Genomic DNA, 9,031 nt, shown 5'->3' with positions numbered 1-9,031 from the left:
TGGCGTACTTACCACTTCTTCCTCTTCTTGATAAGAAAGAGTACTTGCGATTGAAGGGAGAGGTTCTTTTGAGTTTTTCCATGGCGGGAAGTCTAAGATGGCTACGGAATCCATTAGAGAATTCACTTCATATATGGAGCTTTCAATGTCAAATGCATCCATGTTGAAGTGAGAGAGGCATGCCTCAAGAGGATCTTCAGAAGGAATGGAAGGAATGACTTCTTCAACAATTTCATCCAAGATATTCACCATGAAACACTCGCCTTCATTGATAGGATGTTGGCTCGTGTTAAACACATTAAGCTTAACCATCATATTGCCAAAAGAGATGTCCATAATGCCGGACCTATAATTGATTGTCGCATTAGCGGTGGCAAGAAATGGTCTTCCTAAAATGATGGGAATGTAAGTGGTAGGATTGGGAACCGGCTCAGTGTCAAGCACAATAAAATCAACCGGGAAATAGAATTTGTCGACTTTAATGAGGATGTCCTCAACAATTCCCCTTGGTTATTTTGTAGACCTATCGGCGAGTTGAATAACTACCGAAGTTGGCTTAAGATTTCCCAAACCTAATTGAAGATACACGGAGTAAGGAATAACGTTAACACTAGCCCCTAAGTCAAGAAGTGCCCTTTTTACCTCATGGTTCCCTATAGTACAAGAGATGGTTGGAGCGCCAGGGTCTTTGAACTTAGGTGGGGTGCTAAGCTTAATGATAGAGCTTACTTGCTCCGTGAGAAGTACTTTCTTTGGGCTTGGTCCCTTGTTCTTCTTCTTTTGAGTACACAAGTCTTTCAAGAACTTAGCATATGGTGGAATTTGGCGAATAGCATCAAGAAGAGGAAGGTTGATTTTAACTTGTTCAAAAACTTCCATCATGTCATGGATTTTTCCTTCTTGCCTCGAAAATGGAGTAGAGTTTAAAGCTTGAGGAAATAGAGCTTTTGGCTCATAAGGCTTCTTTACATGGGAGGAAGATGATGATGATGGAATTGGCTCCTTAATGTGACCATTTGACTCTAGTGAAGTAGGAATGGAATTGGGAATTGTAGACGAGCTAACACTTGGTTGCATTGGAACACTTATTTCACTAGGTCTCTCAACTTTATTATCAATTTTTCTCCCACTCCTCAAGGTGGAAATGGAGTATGCCTTTCAGTTAATCTCAGGTTGAATAGGCCCTTTCTCTTTTATTGATTTATCCATTTGCCCAATTTGGGCTTCAAGTTTTGCAATTGATTGAGAATGTGAATGAAACACTTGATTTTCCTTTTGAAGATCACCCAAAGCTTCTAAAACCTTATCCTCAAAAGTGGGATTCCTAGGAGGCTCTTGAGGTGGATGAGAATAAGATTGATGATTTGAAGAATGAGAATTAGAGAATTGATTCACATTTGGAAGAGGATAGGATGGAGAGTGGTATGCTTGAGAATTTGCATTTCGAAGGTGGGGAGGCACATACTTTTCTTGGGAATTTTTATGAATAGGAGGAATGATACCTTCTCCTTGATTTCTCCAAGAAAAGTTAGGATCACTCCATCCAGAATTGTAGGAGTTAGAATTTGGATTACTTCCCGGATGAATGAAAATAGCATTGACTTGTTCTTGATACTCACTCGGAAAAACTTGTCCAAGAGGACAATTGAAAGTATTGTGAGTATAACTAGAGCAAGTCCTGCACATCACATTTTGAGAATGGAAAGAGTTGGATGATTGAATTGCCGAGTTTTGGCTCAAAAGAAATTTATCAAACCTTTGAGTAAGATTTTTGACTTCGGCGGCAATTTCCATGGAACTTTCCACTTGAGAAAGACTGGAGGTTTTCTTCCCTCCTTCATTCAAGTTTTGGCCAAATCGGGACGATGAAGAACGATGCACTAAATTTTCGCTCATGCGATCAAAAAGATGCCACACATCATCTTCATTTTTGTCCAAATAGGCTCCTCCACATGAAGCATCAACCATACCTTTTTGGGTATCGGATAAGCTTTCATAGAAGCAACGAACTAATTGCCACTTAGGAATGTCGTGATGTGGACACTTCCGTAGCAAATCGTTCAAACGCTCCCATGCTTCATGCAAAGGTTCTCCCTTATTTTGGGAGAATTCACGGATAGAAGCTCTCATAGCATCGGTTCTACTTGCGGGGTAAAATTTTTTTAGGAATTCATATTGTAGTTGAGCCCAAGATGTGATTGAATTTGCCCTCACGGATAGAAGCTCTCGAGACTTTTTTTGCGTGAAATGATCATTTTGCCCTTGGGGGCATACTTGATCTATTTTTGAACTTTTGCTTCCGCTTTCACTCTCGTTGAGTTCCATAACTTCACGGAAGGTCACCTTGGCGTCTTATGGATGTCGTATATTCCTAGAGACCTTGTTTTTATTTTTTGCTTCCGTATTCCGGATTCGTTTCGGGTCATCTTACGGGTCATCACAGGACGCACTGGCTTGAAAAACCAAGGCGGTCACACGTTCTAAAGTCATATTCTAAGCACTGCACAAAATGCAGCAAGATGATCAAAATGATTACACACTAAATAACTCATCCACACCATTCGTTCGATAAGAACTGGTATCCAAACAGCCCTCGAGTAACCGAGCTCCTCGCCTACTCAGGTTAAAACCTATACAACTATCAATGCCGCAATAAGTACCCTACCGTACCAGCAACATCTCGTACTCAACCATACGCACACACATGAACACATATATATAATAACCGTACCTCATACCATGATACAATCGTGTCCTATCATTTAAGATCTAAACAACCATGACTCATTACCTTTCACAATACCATACAAAACATGTTTGCATAAACCGTGCTCACTACTAGCCATACTATAATTTAAAATAAAACTACACAAAATATGCCTACCATTCGCCATTACCATGCACCTCAGACTTGTCATCTTATCACAATTAATATGCTTTTAGATCATGTATACACTTCACTTACATATACTGGCATTTAAACACGTAAGCACTTAGCAAATAGGCATGCCTTTCAAAACATTAAATATTTAAAAGGGTAACAAGTAAGCTTGCTTCTTAAATAGTTAAGCACCTTAACACATAGGCACATAAACAATGCAATTCAACTCTCTACCCCATCTAGGTAAGCCACTACCCGTTGTCCGAAAGGTATTCGAACCTAACACTCTTATACCAAATTTGTAATGACACAAACCAGAGGTTTGAATCGCTAACCGGGTCCTTACCTGAACCCGAGGTTATCTAAGGGCACTATGGTCAATTCCAACGTCGATACACAATATACGTGTCATCCTAAGGCTTATATAAAAAAATGAGATCACGTATACAAAAGATGTCAACAATCCACTAACCAATTCAAACTTGTGGAGGAGCATCATCCGCCACTTCCTTCTCGTGACCTAAAAAATGTAATAATATGATAGGGTGAGCCAGCTGCTCAGTAGGAGGTGTCTAAGACACACCTCTTAATAACCTAGTGAATTCACACAAAGTATAGGGTAAAAATAAACGGCATCATGTTAATCGGGGGAAAAACACAACAACGACAACAATATCATCAACAACCACAAAACAGGTCATCCAACCATTTGTATACCATGCATGCCAATGTAATGCAATGACATACCAATGTCGCTCCCCACTGAAACATTTTTGTTTCACTGGTCCAAACCACTAATGCAACCCGACCCATAGCACCTCTATGGCGCAATGAGAAAAGGATTAGCTAGCTATCCTCGACCACATAGCACCTCCATGGCGTCATTTTGGGCCTAGGTAGTTCAACCACGTTAAGGTCTCTCCCTAGTTCCCTTTAGATCACATCAATGCCACGGACCACTAGGCACCTCTTCGACGTTCGAATTTTCGTAAACGCTTTTCAAAAAAATTTCTCCAAAATAATTTCCATTTGCATTTCAAAACATTTTGCCCTTTTTTTCCCAATGGAATGCATGAATGCTTTGTGCTTCCTAAATTACCATAATCTCATACAATTCAACCTTAACAATATTACATGCCAATTAAGAAAAAAATTATCACAAAATTATAACATGTTTATTATTCATAATTTTCAGCAATTAATCACTTAGGACAAGAACAAAATCATATCATGCTCATTATTCACAAATTTTCAACAATTAAACACTTAAGACAAGAACAAAATTATAGCATTCTTCTCGTCTCAAATCAACAAATCATATACACACATATCACTTAAACTTAAAACTTACAGAGAAATAAAATTCATATATATAACATCAGAACAATTTTTTCAAGAAATAATCACAATTAAATATAATATACATCAAATATAGGGAAGTGAATCACAAAAATAAAAGAGTGTATGGATTCGAGCATCCCTACCTCGAGAAACAAGAAAAGCCCCAATTCAGCCCTTAAATTCAAAATTCCAAGAGTGGCCAAAATGAACTTTGTCTCAATCAAAATATAGGCCTCAGCGCGCTTACCAACTTTGCCTTTTATGGCAAGATCAAATTCTAAGTGTAGAGAGAGAGATCTAGCTTTGAAATGGTGAAATGAAAAAAGAAAAAAAAAATTTACAGAGAGAGAGAGAGAACTGACGTGAGATGTGACGACCCTGGTTTTTCAAGCCAGGGTCATCACAGGTGGTATCAGAGCATTTGGGTTCGAATACCTTAGGACGATGGGTTTTGGGTGCATATCATGCTTGTGTTGCCATGCTTTACGTGTTTAAATGCTTCTTAATAACATGTTTTGATTTGATAACATGTCTGTTTGCTTATGTGGTAACTTGTTTAAGAGCTTATCTTGACTGTCTTAGCATATGATATATGCTTGTTTACCTTAGCACACGGTACCTACTTGTTATTTTAGCATATAGTATATACTCATCTGTCTGAGTACATTATATACGCTTGTTCATCTTAACATGATTATATGCAACATATCGTCATGCCTTACATTCTTCTCCTGTATACACTGACACGCTTTACGTGATCTTACTACTTGTGTGAGTAGATAGTCCGTTGCTATGTTGCATACTAGCTGTTTACTTTTATGTTTGGTTTTGATATTATCACTTAGGGTCTGTCGTATGACTTGGGTGCATTCTTGTTTTACGAAGTTCTTCCTTGGATAGGAGAAATTCAATCTGTAAGGACCCATGTCGGTAACATTCTTGTCTATTTTGTTGGTTGGATGTTTCGAGACCTTAGTTTGACGGTTGATGCGAGTAAGGCTCACGTGAGCATAGAATTGTAGTCCTTGTCTGGTGGAGTGAGACGCGGGCAAGGGAGGCACCGTTTTATTTCCTTTTCCTTCGTGGCTTTACGACGTGGTCGGGGAGCTGCTGGCTCTACTTGTACTGAGGATTTAGGGCCTTAAGCGTAGAAGTGCCTACGACATTGTTGTCAGAGTTTTGGGATTAGCTACCCCCAACTCTCGCAGATGCCTGGTTCCCGTAATGCTTTTGGTAATGATCATTTTTGACATTGATGTCATCCGTGTCGATGGGTTTTTCCGAGTTGACTTGGTTGGGGCAGGTTATGAACTAGTGCCTTTTATTGTCATGCTACCATGCCAAATTGTGTGTTGTCGGTGGGTGCTAGTCACCGTCAATGCTACCTTATTGACGAGTAAGTGTGGGCGGGCGCTAGGCACTGTCATTGCTACTACACATTTGAGTACGTTGTGGGCGGGTTCTGGTAGTTGTTCGTGCTGCCTTATCACTCTCTTCTTTTATCGTGTTTCAATGTTTCGTTGTCTTGGGATTCTCTCGGTGGTTGACGTTGAGTTAACGTGCCGATTCATATGAGGTGTTGTCTCGGTTCGTGGTTTCGCGTTACATTAGTTGATCGTGAGACATCTGGAGTTGTCTTTCAGTGCTTTATAAGCTGTCCTTTGGTTTGATCTTTGTTCAGTCCTTGCTTTGTTGTTTTTCTGGTATGTTCCTAATTTTGGGGACGAAATTCCTTTAATGAGGGTAGGTTGTAATGACCCATTCATTTTCCCATCTTTCCTTTTTCTCAAATTTTACGGATAAATTTTTTTCATTTAATTTTCTTTTTCAAGTTCTGTTTCTCACCAATGGGTGTCATCTTGAGTGCTTAGAAATGGTTTCTAAGATTCTTTCATTTGGATTGACAACTTTCTTTAAGAACTGAGTCATTTCCACATTTTCATTTTTTTGATACTATTCACTTTTCGTCCTTTGCCCTATTTTGTCTTTTCTGTGTTTGTCAGTTTTTGGCACAACTTCACTTTTCATGCTCGGAGTTTATTTTTGACTTCACGTATCTTCATTCTATGTGGTTTCCACTAAATATGTATCTTTACTTTTGTAGAAAAGTACTCTAATTGCTCTCGGTGTCCATAGGGGCATGGATGCATAGTTCTTTGGAACTTTTTCTTTTCTTGGGGTGTTTTTCATAAATATCTTTTGAAGATATTTTATTTCAGGGGTTTTTAAGAAAATATTTTTTGACGATATTTTCATTCTGGGTCATTAGTGCAGTTAACCCTTTTTAGAGGGGCCATTGTGCAATTAACGAAAGTTATTGCAAAAATATCTCATTTTGAGCCTGGATCCTCGTACGGGATTCATTTTCACATTTCGTCTAGTTGTGTACTCTTAGAATTTCCTCTCGGTCATTTTTCCCAGTTTTAGGGATTTCTGACCTCGGTTGTCGCCGAACTTGTTTGGGGCATATCTCTCTGCTCGAGACTTGGTTTTTGACGTTGTTCTTCCGGTGTTCATATTTATAATTTTGGTTCTTTTTCCTTCACGGAGTTTTGCCGTTTGAGCACGTTTGCTCAAATTCTACTTTTCCGGACCCGGCGGGGCCCTTTTGGGGCACTTTTAGGGTTTTACTATAAATAAAATGTCTTAAAGTGAAAAATGACTTTTTCTATCTTCTTCCTCTCTCTTTGGCTAGCAACCATGGGCTGCCACCTTTAATTTTTCTCCTCCACTTGATTTCCTTTGTAAAAAGTCTTTCGCCTTAACGTTTATCGTAGGCCTTGTCGTGCTCTACCTTTCCCCTTTATTAGAATCCATTTCTGACCATTTTTTAGTTCGGGTTTGGATTTTCATGGTATCTTAAAGGTTAAAGTTGTTCATCTTGTTGTCCCCGACATAACCTCGCGGTATCGTCGGATTTGGAGCATTTTTCTTTCGGTGGGAATTTGAGATTTCATCTCAAATTGAGGTAGGGGATGTTAAAGTTTATATTCTTGATGTATTGCTATTGATGCTTATACAAATCATTTACATGTCTTTGTATTAAATCTAGAGATTTTATTATTTATTTTTCTTGTGTGAGATTTGATTTTCCCGATTGGTTATAGCTTGGTTTAAACTTATGGCATGCTATTAAATTACACCTTGATATGATCATTGACATAAATTAAATTGAGAGCATTTGGACAAGTATTAAAGTTTTTATTTAATATTTTTCATGAATGAAAATTTAATTCATGTGGCCTTATCGAGCTTGAAATCAATATGTGATATCATATTATATTAGGACCTAGCATACTCTTTAACATATGTGAATTTGAGAGTAATCGACGGTGTTTTAAAATATAAAAATAATTAATTAATTTGATTAATTAATTTATTCCAAGTGCACTATTCACTGACTTGATATTATTGATGTCCATGCCATATACTTTCACATATATTAAATCGGGAATATTTGATTAGGTTTTGAAACCTTTAATTTATTATTTTTCTTATATGAATGTTTAATTATCATGGTTGTAGCTTGCATGGAAATCACTTGTATTAGGCTATTAAATCAAGTCTTGGCATGTTTTATAACATAATTTAATTTGAGGGCATTTGGATGAGTTTTAAAATCTAGAGATTTTAATTAAAGGAATTAATTAAAGTCTATTTAATGGTTCCATGAGCTTGATTAAGTTTCTAACTTGGTATTCATGATTTCCTTGACAAGTTCCTTCACGTGTATCAAATTGAGAATAATCGGATAAGTTTTGAGACTTTTATTTGATTATTTTCTTTGTATGGAATTTAATTCACATGGTTATACCTAGCTTGTATTGAACTTACAATATGATATTAAATTAGGCCTGAATATGTTTATTAACATATATGAAAATGAGAATATTTAAATGAGTGTGGAGAACTTTAATTTAATTATTTTCTTGTATGGAGTTTAATCTACCTAGTTGTAAGTTAGGTAGAAATAACTTATAATGTGATATTAAACTAGATCTTGCTATGACTTTTAACTTATATTAATTTTAGAATATTTGGAGTTACTTTGTAATGTTGAGAATTTAATTATTTAATTTAATTCCATTATCTGCTTCCATTGAGGTAGTTAGGTATTGAAGTTGTTTCCATACTTAACTTGTAAATTTGGGACTTGTTGTATGATTACATTATAGTATTCTATGAGTAGAAGTTATAGTTTAACTTACTTATATACACATTATACATTTGACATGTCGTATGCCATTGTAACTTGAAGACATATGATGAATATTGTGTGTTTTACTTAACTTGTTTATGCATGATAGTTGACTAATATATTGTGTATATGTATTATACCTTGATGCACAACTTGTTGATTTTAGGAAAGCTTATAAGGCATTGTAATATGTTACGGCTAGGGCATGGCTCTAGTACGGGGGATGAGAGCTCCCTCTATAACATTTAGTGCACAGTAGGTGGTTCCCTGAGGGCTAGTAACCCTAAAACACCAATATACGGTTTGACTTCGGGCTTAGTGTGCACTAGGTTGTACTTTGTGGGCTAGTAACATGAGATCAGCTTGCTTGGTCATTGAGACTGTATGTCCTTGTCTTTCCGCCACTACTTGATTTCGCATTCAATTCTAAGTTGTTTAATATGGATTATTTATAGCTTGTGATGTGGTATTTGACATTTCAATTAGGTGTAGTATACATGTGCTTAGTATACTTGCATGCCTTATTTCTTAATACAAGTTAATAGCACTAAATTGTCATAACTTGTTATTTCCGTAGTTTAGATTACAAGTTGTTAACTTTGATAATCTAT

General features: G+C 37.0%; 1 pseudogene; it reads left to right on the top strand.

Annotated features, from left to right (window-relative positions):
• The first annotated feature begins 2,026 nt into the window (after positions 1-2,026).
• LOC132302089 (small nucleolar RNA R71) lies at positions 2,027-2,125 on the top strand (annotated as a pseudogene).
• Positions 2,126-9,031: the final 6,906 nt, after the last annotated feature.

Source organism: Cornus florida, unplaced genomic scaffold, assembly GCF_030987335.1.
Source record: "Cornus florida cultivar Cherokee Brave unplaced genomic scaffold, ASM3098733v1 CherokeeBrave_3.0.0_Hap2_Chr03, whole genome shotgun sequence".
Lineage (NCBI taxonomy): Eukaryota > Viridiplantae > Streptophyta > Magnoliopsida > Cornales > Cornaceae > Cornus > Cornus florida.
Note: the sequence above shows the minus strand (reverse complement) of the source record. Positions and strands in the feature narration are given on the sequence as shown.